The sequence below is a fragment of the Mus caroli genome, unplaced genomic scaffold, assembly GCF_978045245.1.
Source record: "Mus caroli unplaced genomic scaffold, Mus_caroli_1 scaffold_2, whole genome shotgun sequence".
NCBI classification, from domain to species: domain Eukaryota; kingdom Metazoa; phylum Chordata; class Mammalia; order Rodentia; family Muridae; genus Mus; species Mus caroli.
In genome coordinates, this window is record NW_028227257.1 from 130,254,287 (window position 1) to 130,279,332 (window position 25,046).

Consider the following 25,046-nt stretch of genomic DNA (forward strand, 5'->3'; position numbering starts at 1 on the left):
CAGTAAGGAGTGCTGCTAGGATGCTCACTTCATCAACCCCTTGTCTCCTAAATAGATGGTTACAATCTATGTTCCATTAACTCTACATAATGAGCAGGAACTTAGAAACTTCGTGGAGATTGCTACTCACTTAACATATATTTATTGAATACCAAATTGAGGATGAGATGGACTTAGCACTGTGAAAAATTCAAAGTCTTTGCTTGATTTTGTAAGCTTTATGCCAAACATGCTAATCAATTTCTCTCCTTTGAATAAAAAGCCTAGTCCTCTGACTTCATTGACAGTAAACACTGCTACTTTTCCTAAGGAAGATCTGCTTGAAAATCCTTGCCCAGTTCAAGGAATCATTTGAACCAAGAGTCCACAGCAGTATCGACCAGCTGCCCTGTGACACAGTACTGAGCATGGCCATGGGATATGGCCTTAAAATGGAGATAATTTTTCCTTCTTCAAATGGATTTAAAAAATTAAAAGATTAGTAGCATTTCATGACATTTGATGTCTCTGAGTAAATAGTTTCACTTGAGAATATTAATTCACATATTATCCATGACTATTTTTTGCTTGCCTAAAATTAGGTTACTATTTATGATATAGATTGTATCACCTGACTTTATGAACCACTACCGAAAAAATTTTCTAACCTCAGGCTTATATTCTCTCTCTCTCTCTCTCTCTCTCTCTCTCTCTCTCTCTCTCTCTCTCTTCTCTCTTCTCTCTTTTTTAAAAAACAGACTTCAGACCATATTTTGGAATATAGAATTGCTATTTGTTCTATACTTTTGTCTTGAAACTTTCTATTTTACACAGCCTAATCAAATAAAGAAAAATGTTATTGAAGCAAAACATCAAGTATCATTGTAAAATATTAAATTTAATAACAGTGTACATAGAGAGCCAAGCTGAAGTTAGCGTTTGCCCATCTTTTCAAATGGCCAGCCCCATTTCCTTTAAGGGACTGAACTCCTCAACATTTAATTGTTACATGTATCAGTGTTGGATATTTTCTGTTGAAGGAATAGAGAAAGGTTTTTGTGTTGAAGTTATTATTTCTGAGAAGATTTAGACCTAAGAAAGGCAAGATTTTATAATCATACATGGCTTTGACTACTCACAGTATTTAAAACTCTTATCTCCTGCCATCTCTACAATAACCTGGTTAAGCTGGAAAAGTGGGAATGTTGTTTCTTGGGTTGAAATGAGAAAGCTGAAGCTTGAGTATCATTGCTGTTTAATGAAAAGGAGCACTGTGCTCAGAGTCAGTATCCCACCCTTCTTCCCCCTCAACTTCTCAGGACCAGAGCTAAAAATGGAAGCAAGAACCCTTGGGCAACCAACCTCCCTGAGATGTAAAGATCAGAGAAGATGTGTGTAAATGTGTTCTCTAAACTCTAAAAACCATCTTGTTGAGGAAATGGCAGATAGACTTGTGATTTGCTTATATCAGTCAACATTTGAATAGCTGGAAGAGTTCAAGTCCACAGGTAGGATAATCTTATCCATTCTTGACCATGTCTGTCCCATGACCTGAGGTCAGAGTCAGTGAAAAGAAAGTCATTTGCTGTAGAAGTCCATGCCTTTGACTATCCAATGCTTTATGAGTTTCCTACCACAAGGCATGTGAAATAGCATGGCTCTAACATCTCTCCTTTTGCAAGCAGTAAAGCCATATACCTGGTGTTGCAAAATGCCAGCAATTGAAGATTACAGCACAGCTGTTAGTATCATGAGTGCCAATATGCCATGTGTCACTCAATCTATGTGCTTTAAAAAATAAATTGCAAATTTACTCTGCTGAATAATGTAATTGATAAAAATCAGCATATCTTTGGGTTTCAACGAATTGTTTGTGTGACAGTGTTGTTCTTCATTACATGCCTGAATGCACTCATTAAACACAGAGAAAGCGATAAGCTTTAAAAAGCATAGAGACCATGTCATCGAAGCAGCAGGAAATAAGGTGTCCACCGCATCAGGACCATGCAACTCCTCCTTGAGAAGGGAGTGTTTCCAGCTATGTGCCTACATTTCATATGGAAGAGGCGAGTGCATTTTTGCTCACCAGTAAGGAACGAGACCTGCATTCCCTTGACTTCAAGAATAAGTCCATCTAGCAGGACAATTCTGGAATGGAAGATTTCAGTTTTTCAAATTATTGGCACTGTTTGCCTGTGTTGTTTAAAAGCCTAAACTCATTTTAAAGCTCCTTTTCCCTCAGGCTATGTATATCCTTCCCTTAACTGGCACTACAATCCTGGGGAACCTGTGAGCCTTTTTCATCCTACCCTTGTGGTGATAGCAAAGACTGTTCTTGCTCTGTCTGACAAAGTCTACCCAAGCTGAATGCAGCTTTATCTCTGCTGGAGACGGCTTCTGAGCACAACATGGCTGACAGAGAAAGTTCAAACTGTAATTCCATTTTGGTTTTTCAGAGTTCTTGGGATTTAAACAAAGAAACATCCACTAATTCATTAGCCAAATATGTACTGAGCCCCAGAATAATCTGGACTCCGGGGATAAAATGTGAACGGAATTGACAGTTTCTATTCCTGTGGTGCTCACGCTGATCAGAGCAGGGGAGGGAGAGGCAAACAGCAAACAGAGCTTCTGGCATAATGATCTTGTTGTAATTCATTGCACTCTGATGTGATTCTGGGAAATTTGGAGGAGGGAGAGGAGCAAGGGGTGGAGTTAGAAATACTGTCCTACATAGCCTACTCTGGCTTCCATCACTAACCGTCTCTGATGGCGACTCTGGTTCTTCTCTTTCTGCAACGCAAATGTGTTTCTTTAGATTTTAAAAATTGAGCATAACTATGTTATTTATATTAGCCAATAAACTAGAAAGAGAAGAGAGGCATTGCTGGCAAGGTGAGAAACTAGAAATGGGTGTGCAACGCTCAGAGGGCTTTCTCATTGCTTTGGAAAGCTTTGAGTCTTGTGATTTCTGCTCCAGCAGTCAAGGTTTCTGGATATTTTCACTTTTGTCCATATAACAAGATAAATATTTTTAAAAGATAGAAAGAAACCGATCAGTATGAAAAGTAATGTCTTCTTAGATTGCTCAAACAATCACCATGGGGAAGTGATGAGCACCAGCTGCCTCCACATTTGGAGGGATGGACAGGTGATATCGGATATTTCTACATGTTAGTGCAGATGTCAGTAAGTAAAAGTATATCTGCCTCTTTAATAGGCAAGGTTGTCTCCTTGCTTATCAACCAGGCTGCCTGCTTGATGACACATCACTTGGACTTCTGGGAAAATCTTGGGCTCTCTAAACATCTCTTGGTTAGCTCCTACTTGGGCCCACTCAACATAATTTCTTTTAGATTATCTCAGATCAAGGTTTGATCTGGGTACCTTAACCCCCTCTGCTAAATCCAATTTCCCAAGAAATTTAAGAATCTCAAGAGTATTTACAAGTTTATCCATATAATTAGTTATTATAGATAACCATATAGTCTATATACATGAATATGAACCATCTTAGGAGTTGTTCTTAATAACCAGAGAGTATATGTATACAATGTGGGACCGTCTTAGAAGCCTGCCTGCAGCAGGAAGTCACCTTGTGATGCAGAGCATTGGTAGAACACAGTAAAGCTTTGTTTTCAATAGCATCATGTGATTGCTGGGTAAAGAAATCTGCCAGGGTACATGTGCCGGATAGGGACCAGTGGGAAGCAACCGTATTCACTCAGGAAAAAATAGTAACTTTAACTGTAAATGAGGAAAAAGAAGTGGTAACTTGGTTTAAGGCAAAACATTTATGTATGTTATAATCTTTAACCTGACAACTGCTGTTTCAGTAGTATATAATCTAATTTTAAAAACCATGTTGAGTAACTGATTATATTCCTGTGTGTGTTCTTTTTTTAAAAAAGAAAGTTAAAAGTTAGCCAGTCATAATTACTTCATTGAGTTATACTTTGCATGAATTCACTAAAAGATACAAGACAAGGGGCCAAAATGGAGGTCATGTGGCCCATGTGACCTGCACATTTCAGCAAGTAACACATGCTGAGAGTCATATAATCGGGTCTCCCTTTTCCTTGACAGTCAATTTGCTAGTGGTTTAATAGAAAACCTAGAGGATAAATGTTGCTAAATGTTCAATTTAAAGAAATCATTTTCAAAAGGTATGATATTGCCAACTACTCAACAGAAAAAAATAATCCCTCCTTGAGCCCCCTTTTTTTCCAGGAGAAATGTCATGAAAGAAAATGTCCTTAGAGTCTGACGTCTTCAGATATGAGCCTATTTGTATCTGAAGATGCTCTGAAAATTCTCCTTGTCTTAAAGTCAGAAGCTGTTAATCTAACGTAAAATGACTACTTTTGTGTGTTTTATATCCATTTTCTCAGTTATATATAGTGTGGATTTTTTTCAATTTTGCTGTGCTGTTTTCAGTGGGATCCTTTATAGCCTGTGCCATTTTTAAAAATTTATTTATGCCATGTAGACAGTTTGGCTCGAACTATGAACAGCTGGAAAGACTTCCTGGATTTAGTGAGTTATTGAACTTAGAATAGCAATGACAGAACTTCTCTTTCTAAGATACAGAAAGTAGATCCCAATAAAGACAGGAGTAGATCCATTTTCCAGAGTGCAAGGTTTCCACTGAGCAAACATGGTCACTAGAAACTTGCCTCTTAATTTTTGACAGCTAACTAATGTGCTTTAAAAATATCCTGGAGGAGAACCAATTACCATCATTTTCCTAAACCAGTGTATTTGCACCCCAAATACCTACCTTACACCCACAGTAGCTCTCAGCCTGCAGAGAAAAAAGCCTCTTTCTCCAGCACACGCAGACAAATACAAAAATCTACACCTGGTCAAACCCAGAGAACAATGGAGTGTGGTATCCCCATCCCACTTGACACATCTAAGATAAAACCCCAACCTCAGGCCCAGGGAACGCAATAGAATGCAGGGTGGAAAGACTGTAAGAGATGCAGACCAGAATATCTGCTCTGAGATAGTGTCTTATGTATATAACAGGGAAGCTACACCCATGAAATCTCAAAGCAGGTCATTTAATCATGTGTACAACAGTAACTGAAATGTCAATGTGGATAGAAGAAATCCAAAAGGCCCTATACTAAGATAAAATACTACATGTACTCAATGACCACTGAGAAAGAGAGATAGGTCTCCTTCCATAGTTTAAATAATAATGGTTCCCCACTGGGTCGTAGATTTGAATGTTCAGGCATTAGGCAGTAGCACTACTGAACAGCGATTAGGAGATGTGGCTTTGTTAGAGTGCATGTGGCCTTGTTGAAGAAAGTGTGTTACTGGGAATAGACTTGGGGCTTCAAATTCTCAAGCCAGGCCTAGCCTCTCTCTCTCTCTCTCTCTCTCTCTCTCTCTCTCTCTCTCTCTCTCTCTCTCTCTCTCTCTTTCTCTCTCTCTCTCTCTTTCTCTCTCTTTTTCTTTCTTTCTTTTCTTCCTTTTCCCTTTCTTTCTTTCTTTCTTTCTTTCTTTCTTTCTTTCTTTCTTTCTTTCTTTCTTCCTACCTTCCTTCATTCCTTTCCTTCTTTCTTCCTTTCTTCTTTCTTTCCTTTTTTTCTTCCTGCTGTATGCCCAACTGGATGTAGAATCACCAGTTACCTTTCCAGTGCCATGTCTGCCTGCCTGCTGCCATGCTTTCTGCCATGACAATAATGGACTAAACCTCTGCACCTGTCAGCCTGACCCAATTAAATATTTTCTATTATAGGAACTTCCATGGTCATTGTGTCTCTTCATAGCAATAGAACTTTGACTAAGATAAGCCCCCTGATAGTTTATCCAGTTCCAAGGGGTCAGCCCTAAACACATATGAGCAACACCAAACAGACTCAACAAACTGTGTGTGTGTGTGTGTGTGTGCATACAACAATAAAGAAAAAAAGTTCGTGAATCTGAGAAGCAATGAAGGTGACGCAAGAGGAGTCACAGTGGGAGAGGGAAGAAGAGAAATTACCTAAATTCACATGATGTATCAAAAAATGTCTCATCAAAATGGCTGCCTAAACAAGAACTGAGCAAGGGTGAACCCACAGACATGCAAACATGGAGTATGATGGTTTGGGGGAGCCCAGGAGCTCCCAACTCTAGACAAAGAACTACAAATAAAGGAACACGGAGAGAAGGAGAAATAGTCTCCCCCCCCCCGAAAAGTAATTGGCTATCCCATACCAAATGACCAACCCTAAAAATATACATACAAGTAACATTATACAGACAGTACTGGCTAGTTTTATATGTCAACTTGACACAAGCTGGAGTTATCACAGAGAAAGGAGCCTCCCTTGAGGAAATACCTCTATGACGTGCAGCTGTAAAGCATTTTTCAACTAGTGATCAAGGAGGGAGGACCCAGCCCATTGTGGGTGGAACCAACCCTGGGCTAGTAGTCTTGAGTTCTATAAGAAAGCAAGCTGAGAACGCCAGGGGAAGAAAACCAGTAAGTGACATCCTTCCATGGCCTCTGCATCAGCTCCTGCTTACAAGTTCCTGCCCTGTGTGATTCCTGTCCTGACTTCCTTTGGTGATGAGTAGCAATGTGGAAGTGTAAACTGAACAAACCTCTTCCTCCCCAACTTGCTTTTTAGTCATGGTGTTTTGTGCAGGATTACAAACCCAGACTAAGACACAGACTGAGCAGATTGTATTCATATACTTATAAGCTTATGCATATGTATATATGCATATTTATACATATGTATGCATATACTTACAATTAATGCAAAGAGAAGTCACTAACTTAAAAACAATGGGTATATGGGTGAAGTAGGAAAGAGAAAATGATTTAACTGTATTATAACTCATTTTAAAAATAATCCTAATAAAATAAACTTAAAATATCTACTGGAAACATGAGCAGAATATCTGCTCATTTGCAGCAAGATATGCTGAGAGTAGAAGTAATGGCAATATCTATTTCAACATTAGTTCTGAAGAGTGTTGAAATTACCAGTTCCAAACAGTCATTGAAATTTAAAAAATACATAAATGAAAAATTAAACCTTCTTTTTAGGATGTTTTAGCTACAGTTACTATTGCAGTGACAGAATAGCATGACTAACAAGCATTTAGAGCAGAGTATATGTATATATTTAGGAATAAACATATTTGAAGAAAAACATGAATTTGAAAGAGAACAAAAGGGGGTATATATGAGAGGGTTTAGAGGGTGGAAAGGGAAGAGAGAAATGGTGTAGTTATAATCTCAAAAAATTAAGTATTAAAAACAACAGAAAACCCACCAAGACTGAAAGTGTGAGGGTCCATGATTTGTCAAAGAATGACACCCCAGACTCAAATTGTATGAGATCACAAAGAGTGTTTTATTCTGTAGAAGTCCAGCATGCTGAGGTCTCCCATTACCAAGATAGTGAGAGACACCCAATTGAGCTTGCAGGCCTGATTTAAAGAACATTAGAGAATTCTAGGGTAGATGACCTCTATGTTAATCTGTTGGGTCCATCTCTACTGACATTCCATTACTGGGGTGTAGGGGCTGGAAACTTGCTAGGGAGGTCTAGGAATTGTTACTGCAGAAGTAGCTGAGGAAGTCTGGAAACTGGTGCTGACCCATTGTCCTTGTTTCAGGCCAGGTGGCTGGGGCACTCCATTACCCGGGTGTGAAGACTGGAGCTTGGGTTTTTTTCTATTAGTTATAGAGTTGCCTAGGCTTGCCTGGACTTGCCCAGTTTTTAGGCCTAGTGTCCTTAACTGTCAATTTGAAGTCTGCCATGGAATCACTCTTCTCAAAAATAACTTTGGAAGAAAAGATTTATTTTACTTAATAGTCTGTAGTCCATCATCCAGGGAAGACAGGGCAGCAACTCAGGAAAGAAACTGAAGCCAGGGGATTGGAGGAATTGAAGCCAAGGGCTTAGAGGAACACTGCTTGCTGGCTTGCTCATTATGACACACTCAGCTTGCTTTCCTATAAAACCTAGGCCCACCTGCAGCAGGATGTGGGGCATTGCCCACAGTGAATAGAGATTGGGGAGCAGGGGGAACCTTTCACATTAATCACCAACCAAGAAAATCCACCACAGGTATATCCACAGGCCAGTCTGGTGGGTCATTTACTCAATTGCAGCTCCCTCCTCCTCTAGCTTGTGTCTAGTTGATAGAAAACTGTCCAGCACACAAAATAATTGGAACACTTCTGCTTACTACCTCCTACAGATGAGGACATGGCTGGTGGGGTTAAACAGGGTGAGTAAAAATAGCAAGCTATGGCTTCTGGATGGCACCCCCACTTCACCTTCATTCACAATGTTTTCTTTGTTTCCACTGCTTTCTTTTGGAAATTACCCAGAACATTTTTATTCATGTATGGGCTGGCCCTTGAGAAACAAGTATTCTCTTCTCTTGGGAAATATGTTAATAAATAGGCAGTCACACATTTGCTTTGGATTAGGAATGTAGACACTACATTTCTTCTTGCTTGCTTGTTTCTTCATTCACTGAGACCCCTAGTTTGGAACTTCCTGTGTAGCCCAGGCTGGCCATAGGCTTGTGCTTCTCAGACGTGCCACTGCATCTGGCTAGGGTAGTTATTCATTTTCTATTCTCTCTCTCTCTCTCTCTCTCTCTCTCTCTCTCTCTCTCTCTCTCTCTCTCTTTTTCCATTTCAAGAATGGATTTGTCTTTTGTTCTCCACCCTAAGACACTACCCAACTTGCATCAAAAATTTTAACTCTCAAATCCTGAAAATTACAGTGCTCCAATCGTAGCTTGTCCCATGACTACCCTCAGAGGAAGTTTAAAATCCATTTACTTAAACATCAAAATCACATCTGCTTATTAAGTATTTATACACTGTGGTTTTTTTGTGCAGCATAAAGACACAGAATCTGTTGATGATAATCATTGTCACCTGCCCTTCCTCAAAGGCAATGTGGGCTGGTCCCTCCCATGAAGTATTGGTCTGTGTTCCTCTTGTCCTTCACAGAACCCTGGTGAATTGTTGAATTGCAGAGTGCCCTAAATCTAGCTGACTTTTCCCAGTACTTGCTAAACCTTCTTGGATACAAGTGTCATGAGCTACACCATTCCAGCAAAGAACTGATAAGGGAACAGAATTTCTAATCTATAAATTCTTCATTCTGACTAAAAGAGAAATTGCAATGTTAGTTCCACAGCATTCTCCATTAGTGAACGGAGAGTCGGGCTTCTGACCAGCACTCTCCTGCAGACCCTGGCTTTCCAGCAGGCTGCTCCTGCTATGGATGCATTGCCTAGAGATGAAGTGGGCACACAATCATACTTGTATAAACGGCAAATGCTTCTTAACGCAATAGAGAGCTATCATTTTTTTTTTCACTTACTAGGAAAATGGGTCACCTTTCCTGCTCCTTCTTAGTCACATATGCAACTTTTAAAATGTCTGAACTTCTCAGAGAAAGACTCCATCACATCTCTCTTCCCTAGCAATTATAAAATCTCAGAAGAAACTTCCCACCAGGTTACCATGTCATCTCATCCTGTTGACTTCTGCATTTGTGAATTGTCGCTGCAAGCTGGTAAGCATTGCAGAACTACCATATGAGGTCACACCTCAGGCTATGTCTCCAAAGCACCTGCTGACTTCTTTATCTTATAAACAAAAAGCCCTTCCCATTAGAAATGAACACAAGTGAAACAATGCAACACTTTTAATAAAAGACAAATCTGCTATACTCTATACTATTGACAAGTCAGCCACCATGCCTGTGAGTCCTTCTTTTAAATTAAACCAACTGCAGATTGAAAACCTTCAGGAAAAAAAACAATATATACTATTTGTGTGGATAAAAGTACAGACTTTTCTTCTCTCCATTCCCCAAACAAAAAAAGAGTGACAACTGTTTGCAGAACACCTGCCTTATGATTCTGGAGAGCTGGCTCTGCAGTAGAGCACTTATGCTTCCAGGGTACAATTGTTCAGATCCCAGCACTCAACGAGGCAGCTCAGAAGCACCTGTAACTCCAGCTCCAGGAGATCCAATGCCTTGATCTTGCTTCCCTGCAACACACAGGACATACAGAAAAAAAAATAGATCTTTTACGAAGGATTTTATGTTGTATCAATGACTATACATCTAGAGGTTGAAGGGTACAGGTATGAGCTATATAAAAGAACATGTGTAGTATATGTAAATACTCCACAAGCAGCTTGTGCACCCATGGATCTGGACCCCAGCATCCTCAGATATCAAAAAGTGATGGTAACTATCCTGTAGACTCCACGTTTGCCTCTGGCTCTTCATCTATCTCTTAGGTATATGCTCAAAGACCACTTCTGTTTATTCATGTAATTTTTTTCTCTTATAAGAATATTTGCTGTTTGTGTGATTTACCTAAAATCCCATAGCAGATAAAGATGAAATAAGACTATAAAGCTATCTCTCTTAGACTAGTTTATAAATATTTGTATATCAGATCCAGCACCAGTAGCAATGATGTATATTCTCTATCTGTAAGTTTAAAAAAATGAAACAATATAAAGGAATTCTTCTGAGCATGTGAACTATATTTCCATTCTAATAAAAAACACCATAATATCTGTTATTTTGATGTGGAGTGTGTGTCCATGGTATATATGTATGTATGTATATTATATATTTATAGTTGGTCATGGCAGGTTATATTAACAACAAAGACACAGCATGGCCTTTCCAGGAGCTGAGGAAACTGTTATAATTCTTTTTCATCCCCAAGGTGTTTCTTTAGTTTTACTAAGTTGGGTTGTTCCTTGACAGTTTACCAAGCAACACTGTGCTTAATAGAGATGGAGCCAATGGTCATATCATAACTGATGACAAGGTGCTCTGCCACTGCAAAGCAAATCGGTAGCATCTTTATCATTTTTCAGTCACAGTTCTTGGTCTAGTTTCCTGGATTCAATCACATCATGTTAATAATTGCTCAAATCTTGTTCAAGAAGCAGATAGGCTTATTGAACAGCAAATATCTTGTTTTTGCATTTGATGTTTTTGTTAAATGAAGTGTAACATATTATCTGAGTGACAGAAAGTCTGTGAAATACAAGGTAATTTTTTTTTTATTCCACGGTGTGTGAAATGGCATTCACGTGTGTTTTATGTGTAACATTCCCTATACTGAACAGAGGACATTTCTTGCTTACTCAGTGTTGTAAAGTTGTTTGCTAAAACAAACAAACAAACAAACAAAACCCCTAGATGATATATACAGAGAATGGGCCTTCAATGCAGTGTTAGAATGGAACCTGTCTTAGAGTTTTATTGCTATGAATAGACATCATGACTAAGACAACTCTTAAAAAGGCAAATATTTAATTGAGGATGGCTTACAGTTTCAGAGGTTCAGTCCATTATCATCATGGTGACAAGCATGACATTATGCAGGCAGACATGCTGCTGGAGAAGCCAAGAGTTCCACATCTTCATCTGAAGGCAGCCAGGAGGAGATTTTCTTCTGCAGGCAGCTGGGAGGATGTGGGACATTAAAAGGCAGCCTGTTTTCTGGTTGAGCTAGGTTTAAACCCTGGAGACCCAGCGGATTAATCTGCAAGAGATGGAAAGCCTCTTTGTCATGCTCCCAGACATAAGCTCCTGACACAAGTCCCCAGGTCCATAATTCTGTAGCCATCATTAACATAGGCTGTCTGGACTCCACCCTCACAGTTACCCAGCAACAGCCAGGTATGCTCCTCCTCACGGTTACCTGGCAACAGCTAGGTAGGTTCAGCCCACTATAAAAGGAGCTGCTTGCCCCCTCCTTGCTCTCTTACTCCCTCTCTTACCTCCTTGCTCTTACTCTTGCCTCTCACCCTCCTTCTATTCTCAATTCTCCCCCCCTCCACATGGCCTCTGCTTCTCTACTCTCTCCCTCTCTCTGCCTTTCTACAATAAATGCGGTAAAACCATGGATTGTCTCTTCTCATCAGAATTCACCATGATGGAGCAGGTTTCCCCCTAACAAGCTGTGCTTCTGACCTCCCACTGGGTGGCCTCCCTGCACATCAGCCACCTGAGCTACCCAGACTCTCTCCTCCCCATGGTAACCTGCTACAGCTCTCTGTTCCTACACGTTTCCCTTTGTCCCCTGGACCAGAGTCCACCTGAGCGTCTCCACTTTGTTTTCAGCTCTCCCACAACATACAGCTATGTCTGGGATGTTTGAGAATGAGAAGCTGTCGTCCCTGGCCTCTGTGCCACCCAGGGACCCCAGAACTAGCTCTTCAGTGGTGCCCAGCAGTCTGTGGTGCCCGAGAACTGACTCCGGCAATTCTGTGGGGACTCCAGACTGTGCCCTTTCCTCACCCTTGGAATGGGATCCTGTGGATTCTCCCAGTCTAACACCCTCCCAGTGTTTCCATGGGGTTGTGCACAGTCGACTCCCTGCATCCACCCAGTGCCCCCAGCCCCTAGTGGGCACGGGACCCCGTTTTTCCCCACAGGAGGAAGCTCAAATTCCACACTGGGCAGAGCTTAAAAGCACAGGAGACCTCAAAGCTCACCCACACAGTGACAAACTTCCTCCAACAAGGACACACCTAATAGTGCCACTCCTTATCGGCCAAGCATTCAAATACATGAGTCTACGGAGGCCAAACCTATTCAACCACCAAAGGATTTGTACAGAAAGGTAATATTACAAAGAGCACCATCATCATTCTTTGGGGAAAATGATATCAACTATTTTCACCCACCTGCATGTATAATTTTTGCATACAATTTAGAGCTCCTTCCTTCTTCAACGGGCTTCTTCCTTGGTGTGACTGATGCAATATAGCCAGAGGCTTGAAATGGACTTCCACATCATTTCTGATATCACCTTATCCTCTGCTATTGCCACGAGAAAGCTTTCACTGTTTTCCCTATTGTCCCCAAGAGGAGACTCAGTGTCAGAAGAAACAGATTTAAGACCACAGATTCATGAGTGAGCTGCATATCACATTGCAGAGGATTACGTGGCTCCAGCAAACAGCGAGTTGACGTTTGAAAAATTTAGAGGAATGTAGCTACCTTCAGAAGGGATACCTACCCTGTCTTCGCTGGCTCCAGAAACATATACAAATGTGAACTTGTAGGCAGCCATGACACAGTGTAGCGGCCACTAGGTGAATTATCCATGCATAATTCTCTTTGTCCTTCCCAGTCACTTGTTACATATCCTGGACCACACCCAGAGCTCTTGCAGTAAAAAAAGCAATATTATTCAGTAGCAGTCATAATTCCATCAGCACAGGGAGAGATACAGGAAAATAAGACGTTTACAGTTTTGTCGATAAAGATCTTTCCATAACCAAAGAAGAGATTATTTTGATCAGTGTTTCTTGATTAGGGACATATCTGCTTTGTTAGAATGCTTGTTTGAACTGGGTATATTTTGTTTCTATCTAGGAGTCGCATCCTGTAAATTCTAAAGGTTGAACCTAGAAATGTCAGAATCCCAGTGCCTTCCTCCAGGCTTAGAGCCCTTAGTAAGAAGACTGTAAGTTAGATGCTGCATTTGTGCAGATGCGCTACAGAGTATACAGGTGAGGCTGGTACAGACAAGCACTGTCAAGAAAGATGTTGAAAGGCAGAATTTGAATGTTAAGACTTATGGGATGAAGTGTGAAAGAAAGAGAATAGGAATCGTACCGAAAAGAATACTGTAATGCCTAACATAAAGATTAGAATCTATGTGGCAACAGCAGAACAGAATTACTGATGGATGGATTTGTTTACTCATTAAGCAATTCTTGAGCATTTACTGTGAGTCCAATTCTAGCTTGAGTTCTTTACAAACATAATAATCATAGTGATACTATGAGATACATCTTGATGTCATTACTTCATAACATAAGCTGTTGCAAATACTAAAATTTCTATCTACTGTTTGAAATCATATAACATTATTTCTCTAGTTATGATTAGTTTGCTTACATGTATTTGTGTAACTGGATTTTGGGTACTTTATGGGCTTCTATTTCTATCACCCTTTTCCACCCTTATCCCTTCCGCCCTCAGCTCCCCCCCCCCCCAACCCCCAGCACTAGGTAGGAGAGAAAGAAAGCTAGAGGGGAAAGGAGGCATCAATATCCTTAGACTGCAACCTGCTGATTAGGAGCATCAAGTTCCCTGGGGCAATTTTGATCTTGCTGTCAGGATAGCTCTAACCAGCAAAGCAACAGCAGCAGCATGAACAGCAGCAGCCACAACAGGCCTCTGCTCTTCTCAGGGCTCTAGCATTTTTTTATACCCTCTCAAGAGTCTCCAGAATTCCAAATGTCACACACTTGCAAAAACTATCTGCAGCTGGCAAAACTATGCCCCTGTCAGAGCACAAGGCAAATGATAGTGTGCTACTGTGAAGCAGCCCCATTTACCACACCTGGGATCAAAACAAAACCCTATTCCTGTAACATTTCTCTGCTTTTAAAGAAACCAAACTTCTCACTACATACTTGAGTACACAAAGAGCTATGGTGCACTCTTGCATATGAACTATGATAGGAAGTTTGCTCTAATATTAGGTTGAATAAGTTTGGGCTTGCTTGTTTCTTTGTACAGAATTGTAGATTGAGCCCAGGGGAAGTACTGTACCACTGAGTTATTCCTCCAGCCACAAATAGGATTATAATAAAGACGGTTCCTGTTCCTGGAGAAGGAAGATGTTCTTCATTCTCTTTGCAACAGTGGCATTGGAAAGTCCTTTTCATTCAGTGAGAAGACCCTGGGAATCTGTATGGATACAAAGAATTCACACAGGGAGTAGCTAAGAAAAGCATTGTGTACTGTGTCCAAAACTTTGTACAGAATTTGAGAAAATCTTCTCCACGCCCAAATTTTATCATTAAAAACTAAAATTCTATATAAAATAAATATTTCGTAGATGTTGTCTCCCCTTGCAAAAGTAGGAGAGAGTTATTTTTTTCTGCAAATAGGTTCTTCAAATTATTTCTAATCTGTTATCTAAAAATCTGTACAAGTTATACTGTGTGAAAAAGCCTACAAATATAGCCATCCTTTATCCACACTTCTTGTTTTACAGAAAACTTCTCCCTGTTTTCAATCTTTTTTGGTGATTTCTATCAATAACTATCTAATAACCAGAGAACCCAAGACTTATATAAGTGAGTATTAACTTCTACATTTATCAATTATTTATTATTTATTTATTTATTGTTTGAATAATCAACTGAGAAAACTCCACCAAATTTTAAGTAGATATCTTCTTACATTAACTTAGCCAAGTACTTCCCTAATATTTTCAGAAAAAAAAAAGGTAGGATTTTTTTCATAATGAAAGATCTGTATTTGAAGAACTTCAAGTCTCTAAAAAAAGAAATCATAGATCTGAGAAGTTGGAAAGATCTCCCATTCTCATGGATTGGCAGGATTAATACAGTAAAAATGGCCATCTTCCCAACAGCAATCTACAGATTCAATGCAATCCCCATCAGCATTCCAACTCACTTCTTCATAGAGTTAGAAAGAGAAATTTTCAAATTCATTTGGAACAACAACAACAACAAAAACAGGATAGCAAAAACTTCTCTCAACAATAAAAGAACTTATGAGGGAATCACCATCACTGACCTAAAGCTGTATTACAGAGTGATAGTGATAAAAAACTGTATGATATTGGTACAAAAACAGGCAGGTAGCTCAAATGAATAAAATTGAAGACTCAGAAATGAACCCACACACCTATGGTCACTTGATCTTTGACAAGGGAGCTAAAACCATCCAGTGGGAAAAAAAGACAGCGTTTTCAACAGATGGTGCTAGTTCAACTGGCGGTCAACATGTAGAAGAATGCATATTGATCCATTCTTATCTCCTTGTACAAAGCTCAGGTCCAATTGGATCAAGGACCTCCACATAAAACCAGATACACTGAAATTAATAGAAAAGAAAGGGGGAAGAGCCTCAAACACATGGGTACAGGGGGAACATTCCTGAACAGAACACCAAAGGCTTATGCTCTAAGATCAACAAATGGGACCTCATAAAATTGCAAAGCTTATGTAAGGCAAACGACACTGCCAATAGGACAAAATATCAACCAACAGATTGGGAAAAGATCTTTACCAACTCTACATCAGATAGGGGGATAATATCCAATATATACAAAGAACTCAAGAAGTTAGACTCCAAAGAACCAAATAACCCTATTAAAAATGGGGTACAGAGATAAACAAATAATTTTCAACTGAGGAATATCAAATGGCGGAGAAGTACATAAAGAACTGTTCAACATCCTTAGTCATTAGTGAAATGAAAATCAAAACAACCCTGAGATTCCACCTCACACCAGTCATAATGGCTAAGATCAAAAACTCAGGTGACAGCAGATGCTGCAAGGATGTGGAGAAAGAGGAACACTCTTCCATTGGTGGTGAGATTGCAAGCTGGTACAACCACTCTGGAAATCAGTCTGGTGTTTCCTCAGAAAACTGGACATAGTACTATCTGAGCACCCAGCTATACCACTCCTGGTCATATACCCAAACGATGCGCCAACCTATAACAAGGACATATGCTCCACTATGTTTATAGAAGCCTTATTCATAATGGACAGAAGCTGGAAAGAACCCAGATGTCCTTCAGAGGAACGGATATAGAAAATTTGGTACATTTAGACAATGGAGTTGTCTAATGTCTACTTAGCTAATAAACAACGACTTCATGAAATTCTTAGGCAAATAGATGGAACTAGAAAATATCATCCTGTGTGAGGTAACCCAGTCACAAAAGAACACACATGGTATGCACTCACTGCTAAGTGAATATTAGCCCAAAAGCTTGGAATACCCAAGATTCAATTCATAGACCACATGAAGCTCAAAAAGGAAGACCAAAGTGTGGATGCTTCAGTGCTTCTTAGCAGGGGGAACAAAATACTCACAGGAGGAAATATGGAGACAAAGTGTAGAGCAGAAACTGAAGGAAATGCCATCCAGAGACTGTTCCACCTAGGGATTCATCCTATATACAGTCATCAAATGCAGACACTATTATGGATGCCAAGAAGTGCATGCTGACAGGAGCCTGATATAGCTGTCTCCAGAGAGGTTCTGCCAGAGCCTGACAAATACAGGGGTAGATGCTCACCGCCAACCAATGGACGGAGAACCGGGTCGCAAACGAAGGAGTTAGAGAAAGGACTGAAGGAGGTGAAGGGGTTTGCAACCTCACAGGAATAACAACAATATCAACCAATCAGATCCCCAACAGCTAATCCACCAATCAAAGAGTACATATGAAGCAACCCATGACTCCAGCCACATATTAGCAGAGGATGGCCTTGTAGGACTTCAATGGGAGGAGAGGTCCTTGGTCCTGTGAAGGCTCGATGCCCCAGTGTAGGGGAATGTGAGGGCAGGGAGGTGGGAGTGGGTAGGTGGGTCGATGAGCCCCCTTATAGAAACGGGGTGGGGGGTCTGGAGGGGAAACTGGAAAAAGGGATAACATTTTAAATGTAAATAAATAAAATATCCAAGAAAAAAAGATCTGTGTCGTTTGTTTTAAGAAACTTTTAATCATGTGTGTTTTCTTGTTTATTTATTTATTTTATGTAGATGCTGGTGTACATGGGTCATGTATGGTGTCATGGCTTCTATGTGGAGATCTGATGACAATTTGTAGGAACCAGTTTTTTCCTTCTATTGTATGGGAACCTGGAATTGACCCTGGGTTGCCAGGTTTGGTGGCAAGTGACTTTACTTCCTGAGATATCTTCTTGGCTTCCCATCTCCTGGGTTTTATTTTCATCCAGGAAATGCTAAAGAGGAGATGAGTAAAATTTCCAGTTACCCAAGGCAAAACTGTTGAATGCGGGGCTGAAGAGGTGTCGTGGCAGTTAAGAGCACTTGCTCCTTTTGCAAGGACCAGAGTTCAGTTCCCAGTGTCCATATAGCAGGTAATCTACCACCTGTCATTCGTTGTCAATCATCTGTAACTAGTTCTCAGATGGTCAGACACCTTTTCTAACCTTTTGGGGCATGACATATATGTGATGCACTTACAGACATACAGGCAAAGTACTCATATATGTAAAAAAATTTAATAAGAAAAGAAATATCATTGAGAACTTCTTGATTAACTAATTCCATAATTCATTGGAAACTATGACTGGTACAATGTGGTGACTTTAATTCCTACAAATTTATTATACATTTTTTTAAGGATAAACTAGGAGACAGAGGTTCCTCAATGAAAGAAGTAATAAATATTTGAAATGGAAAAGTTAATTATGATTCATGATTATATATTGTAAGCATGTACTGCATCATCACATTGGTCTGAAAATATGTAAAGCTAAATGTCAACTTAAAACACTGGGAGGAAGGAAATCCATTCCGAAACAAAAGAAACAAAGCTTATTAGAGAAAACCAAGCTTGTTTTGTATTTGTAGTTGGTTTGCTTCCTCTTGAGAATGCTATGAAAGTGAATGAAAAATTGTATTGATCCCTCTCTACTCCATCTGTACCTTCTTTGTTCTGCATACTTACAGATTCATTCCTTGCTTTTCCTGTGCTCTGTCCATGTCACAAAACACGGAGCCTGACCCCTGCAAGGCTCTTTTCCCAGGCTTGTGTGTGCTGGCTTCTAGCTGGATTTGGTCTAAAGGGACAACTGGCATTGATGTGTAGACAGGGAACAATGGAGACATGGGAGAAAGTAAGATAGTTTCCTTTCTTTCTTTCTAAGTTAATAATTCTCATAGAAGTTATTGCAAAGTCAATCAAGCAAGTATACCAGATGGCCTGAGAATAGAGTTCTGGTAAATTAACTGCTCCATTCCTTTAACCCTTTTTACCTGGGTTTGGTAACTGCTTCTGCTGTTGCAAGTTCCTGTGTTTGTGCGTTTCCCTTGTTTCTTTCTTGGCTTGTATTAGTTAATTCTTCTCACTGCTGTGACCAAAACACCTGACAGAAAGCAATCTGAGAGGGGAGTGATTTGTTTGGGCCCAAGATCCAGGCATCATGGCAGGGAAGGTTGGCTATCTGGACTGACTCCTATTCATGGTTGTAGCTCAAGGCTGTTGGCTCACATTTCACCATCAGAAAGTAGAAAGAGGAAAAAAAACAGAACTCAGCTGGCTTTCCTCTTCCCTTCTTATTAACTCCAAGACTCATTGCTTAATACCACCCACATTCAGAGCATGTCGCTCCCCTGTGGCAATCCTCTTTGGACATGCCTGCATACACATGCACACATGCACTCACTGAGGTCCTGATCTGTTCTAAGTCCAATTAAGTTAAAACCAAAAATTGGCCATGCAGAGTTGTTATCTCATGGTTAATACACTGCTCATAATTCATGTGTTTTTAAACTTAACTATGAAAAAAAATCCTAAAACACACAATATATGATATACTAATGGTCATGGCCACATGTGCATTCCATGGTAACAACATCTGGAAATGAAATGAACAATAATTCCATTGATGCTTTACAAACTATCAAAACATTGGCTTTTTTGGAGACTTTACACAGATTATATAACTAATAAGTTCCAGATTTACTTAAAACATATCCACAATGAATAGATATAAAATAGAAGTTTACATCTCCATAAAAAACAAGTAAGTTTAAAAAGAGCAAGGTGATATACTTTTGCATAATTTTGAATATACAGTACTTTCTAAGTTCCTAAAGACCAGAACAAGAACACAGCTACAGTACTCCACCTGCTTCCTGTAGGTACCGGGTAAGTAAGGCACCAGCAGAAGCTCTGTTTTTGCTAAGCTAACATTATTGCAGGGACTACCGACAGCAGAGTTTACTCTCTCAAACAGCATTGATGCTGTGTCAAGGGAATCAGAAACAAAGACCCTACATGAGTCAACAAAAGCATGCTACAACCCAGAGAGAGGTTGTGACTAGAGGAGCTGTTGGGAGAATGAGCACAGCTTTCCCCACTTACAATAGAAAGCATAGCATTAATGAAACGTTCTCACAATTATCTGAGTCTTCGTTAGGTGAAAGTTTCAAGAAAACAAAGCCATTTCTGTTTTACTCACTTCATCTCACAAATACCTATGTCTGCCTCTCACGGGATACTCAATGAATATGTGTTGGGCAGATTAATAAATAAAGGAAGAATGATGCTGTTTTAATTTTTATGTCTCAGGTGTTTAATGACAATGTAAATTGCTGATTTATTAAGAATGTCATTTAAATTAGTCTACATGAATAAAATTCCAATCCAGCCTGAGAGGCTATTAAAAAGGCTGAATCATCACCATGAAGTCTATTTCAAATCCAGCATGACTTCCCCTCATGGGTCAGTAGAGCTAACAGGGGCAGTGAGACCCTCTACCAGATAAAGAGTTCTTCCATTTTCTGGATCTCAGAATATGTATATGTATTTGTATGTTTATATAAGATTTTGTTATATATCTTTTACATATAAGATATTATATATTTATTATAATGTATTTATATATATTTAATATGTATGTTTTATATAGGTTCCCTGCTCAAAATTTTTGTCCTTATTTTTCCTTCTGTGAAAAGCTTGTAGATGACAATGTTACAAAATTGACTTTACAGTTTCCATAGGCAGACATTTCCTTGGGCCGTTTACAATTGAGCCAGGCATCCCTGTAGTTTGATGAAGCACACTTGCCTGGAAAAGGCTAAAAGACATAATAGGAAACTGACCCAGTCCCTGCCAGTTTCATTCTTTTCAAGGAACGAACTGAACTCAGAACCAACCCTTAAGCAAGAGCTTCCAAACAACATCCCATACCAATTAATCTAATTCCCTTCTCACAAAAAAGGAAAGAAACGTCAGCCCCATAACCACGAAGAGACTGACACATTACTAGAACCAATAAAATTTAATAGTTTTTGAAACAGGGCCAGATTCTAAACATTGGTCTTTCTTTTTCTTTTCTGTAATAACCACCTAATTTCTACTCAAATATTTGGTAGAACGCTACACTGAGACCAGGCTGGTTTTCATTATTAGCTGTTTGATTAAACACCAGTGTGGCAGAAGAAGCAAACACATATCTGCAAACAACACTCATGCAACAAAGCTAGTAGACAGGATTGGAAAGCATTGGAAGGTGTTTTGTCCAGGATTTCGCATACTGTCTGTCATTCTGCTACCCACTGAAGCCACCAGTTGGAAGGGAGTATAAAGGAACAAATAATTTGAGGCTCCACCAGTAGCACAAATACAAAATATTCTTCTTCCTCCTCTTGCTTCTTGCCTGAGAGAGACAGGCAAACAGCAAGGCTCTACCCACCTGTGCTCCCGGGGAGGAGACCTCGGTCTATAATCAAATGCAAAAGAGACAGGCCCTTGCTTCTAGAACATCAAACTCGAAGAGGATGCTTTCCTACAGAAAATAAATAAGCAGATATCAAAGATTTATAGAAATTTTGATTAGGAAACTCTCTCAATCTTCCCACGCAGCACTGCTGACAGGTGCCACAGCTAGAGATAAGCAATGGGACTTTATTTTTGCCTGCAATCATAAATTGCCAAAATAATGATCATTTTATGAACCTAGTCTTTTAAATAAAAAATAAAACCTCATTCATATAAGAACATGAAAATATTTGTATTATTCAGCACTTCACTCAAGAGTGGCGTTTTAAAATCCTTAGAGAAATTGAAAAATAAGTGATTCCTAATCAAAAAGTGCTTGATTAGGTGAAATATCAAGGCAAAATATTTCCTTGCTTAAGGTCATTATAGCACATTTTATCACAATAAAATGATTGCCCAGGAAAGACAACAAATTGTGAGAATAATTGTCCTTATTTCTTCATTTAGGTCTAAGGAGCTAATGAATTAGTGAATGGCTAACAAACCTCAAAGTTGTAACTATAGCAATATGGGCATACTTCCAATCAACAACATCTAGCTACAAACATACTAAAAAGTCAAATCTCTGAAAATAACTGCATGGAAGAGAAAAACACGTTCAGCAAATGACAGGCTCTGGAACTGAAATCAAGTGACCAGAGTGGATATCTGCTCCAGTTTCCACTTTGATATAATGTGTACGTTTTACCCAGAAGGTTTTCTTTGCCCACTGAGTTGAGCTTCATCTTTATTCTATCTCTGAATCCCACATGACACAGCAAGCCGCTTTTCTGAAAATAAATTAGATTGCATTGTGGAAGGTACAAGGCCTTACAAATGACAGTTCAGGTAGAAATTTTAAGCAGGATAATCTCCAATTTGAATACTTCACCTGTGGTTATATAACATGTATGCACTAACATACACACACACACACACACACACACACACACACACGTTTCAAATTCATCCATTTCCATGCTATAAGACTTTATTGATTTACTATCAACAAGAAGACAGAATCCATAGTCCCTTGTCCTAATTACCTACTAAGGTTAAATCAAAATTCAGACATGAAATCCCAAATTCTCAGCATACAGGACATATTTCAATTTGATATGTCACAGAGAATATAAAATTTCAAGCCATCCAATTCACAAGCAAGTCATAAAAAAATAAAATCACTACCAAAGTAAATTTACTCTATGATATTTTAAAAGACAAGTTTCAATTTATTATTTTTACAATTAGTATGTAACTGAGTGGTTAGAAGTCCTAATGCAAATTCTAGTTTAAGCTGAGTGATGGTAGCACATCCCTTTAATCCCAGCACTCAGGAGGCAGAGGCAGAGGGATCTCCGTGAGTTCCAGGTGATTTGGTCTTCAGAGGGAGTTGCAGAATAGCCAAAGCTACACACAGAAAACTTGGCAGGAAAAACAAATTCTAGTTTTAATGCTATGTACTAAAATAACCTTGGAATAAGTAACTTATGAGTTACACATGTAGGAAACTATTTTTTTTTCATTTGTAATGGAACACTCATAGCAGGACCTACTTATAGGGTTACTGTGAATACTTTAGCACAATAAGATTGTAGATGTAAAAGCATGCGAAAAACATAATCTTATGAACTATTCTTATTTTTAAGAGTTATGTTTATGAGCTAGAAATGTCCTCTCTGCTGTCTACATTTCATAATGTTGGCAGTTACTAGGCAGGTTGGCCACTGGAGTAGAAAAATCAGAAATTACCCAGTGGTGCACACTGGGGCAACAAAGACTTGCCTGGCAGTAAGTGCACCATGACGTAACAGTGGCATGCAAGTAATGCAGTTGCCAACTACTTTGGATTTGAGATGTGTACCACAGCATGAAATGCACGTAAACCTGGCCAAAGCTCATGGACTCGCAGATCACAAAATAATGATCATCTTATGAACCTAGTCTTTTAAATAAAAAAAAATAAAACCTCATTCATATAAGAACATGAAAATATTTGCATTATTCAGCACTTCACCCATAGAGAGGAAGCCACCATTGTTATTTTGATAAAAATGGAAATCTTATCAAACTGCCTTCTGAAAATGTATGTTTATCCTGATAGCTTGCTGCAGCTCTCAGTCTTGGTGAGTGCAGAAACTCACCGCTGGCCAAAGTCATGAGAATAAGTGTCTGTGGGTGTTTTTCCTAAGTGTGTCATCAAGGTCACCCTATCCAAGGCTCAGAAAACATCTTGAAGAAAGGATGAAAGGAATATAAGAGCTGAGTGATAAGGAGGAGTGCCTGAAACATGTCCTCTGGATGTGACATGGTGTTATACTCACAAATTCACAGTAGCCGTGGTGATCTGCACAAAAAACCTACACAAGATCAAACTGAAAAGGTCAGCTCAGGACCTGGGGAAAATTCTACCACGCACTCCTCCCCTCCTAGAAGAGAGAGGTCACAGAGCACATAGGCACCCTTCCCCTTCGATAGGGAGAGGCTGATTACATTCCTTGGAAAGACCACAGGGGACACCAACCCCATTGGCCACCTGCAGCTAAGAGAAACCCCTACTACCTCATTCCCTAAGGAGCAATCAGTTTAAAAGTCACACTGTTGTGCCAATCAGATTGTGCCTAATTGCTTATGCTCTATTCTGCCCCTGGAAACTGTATAAAAACTTGCCAAACAGGCCACCCACTTTCACCGCCTCTCCTTCAGGTGCAGGACAACCCCAGGGCACTGGCACAATAAATTCTTCTTGCTTTTGCATCAATCCCTGGCTCTGTGTGGTTCACTCAGAGGGTCCCCAGTAGCTAAGGCTCATCAGAGTCTTACCAAACCTGTCTATCTTCCATCATAGACAGAGGAACGGGTTGGAAGACCCCTCCCTAACTGGGGTGTATTGAAATTTGATCATTATTGGGTGGAGAATATCTTCATCAGTGTAGACACGTGTAAGTTCTTCACCAAACAATTGTCAGCAACCCTAACAAAATTCAGTGACTCAGAAATAAAAAAAAAAAAAAAATAAGAAAGCAACTTGTATCTGTAACAAGTCACACTAGCTGAGCTACAACCTTACTTAGCAATGTTTAGGTGTCACTTTTTAATTGCCCAGTTCCTAGAAGGGACCATGTCAAATGTTATTACACAATGTTGAATTTCTTAACTAATTAAAATCTAACTATAAATTCAATAATTCACACACATAGAAATGCTCCCTTATGAAGAGCCTCATAAACCCTGGGTGTTCCTTTCAGATCATCGGATACCTTTAAGTTTTGTGTTTAATTTAAATGAAGGACTTCTAGCCATAGACTTCTAAAATACATTGAAGAATGGTGTTCATGCAGTAACAATGTTGTGTTCACTGAATATTTTAGTTGATTGTTGGTGTGATAAAATACTCTGAAAAGGAACTTAAGGAAGGAATGGTTTACTTGACTCAGTTTGAGGTCACAGGCGATTAAAGAAGGGAATTCACCAAAGCAGGAGCCTAAGGCAGCTGATCACATTGTACTCTCAGTCAAGAGCAAAAACAGAAGCATGCTGGTACTCAGCTAGTTTTCCTCTTTTAGGCCAAGAAAATGGTGCTGCTCACTTTAGGCTCTTCCCACTTCTATTAACTGGAAGAAGACAATTCTCAAAGGCATGATGGAAAGCTAAATTGTCCCTCCATTCATGCCTGGAGGTGTTTACTAGATGATTCCAGAGTAAGCTGCCAGTAAACAGTAACCATCAGACTGATGCACTGGG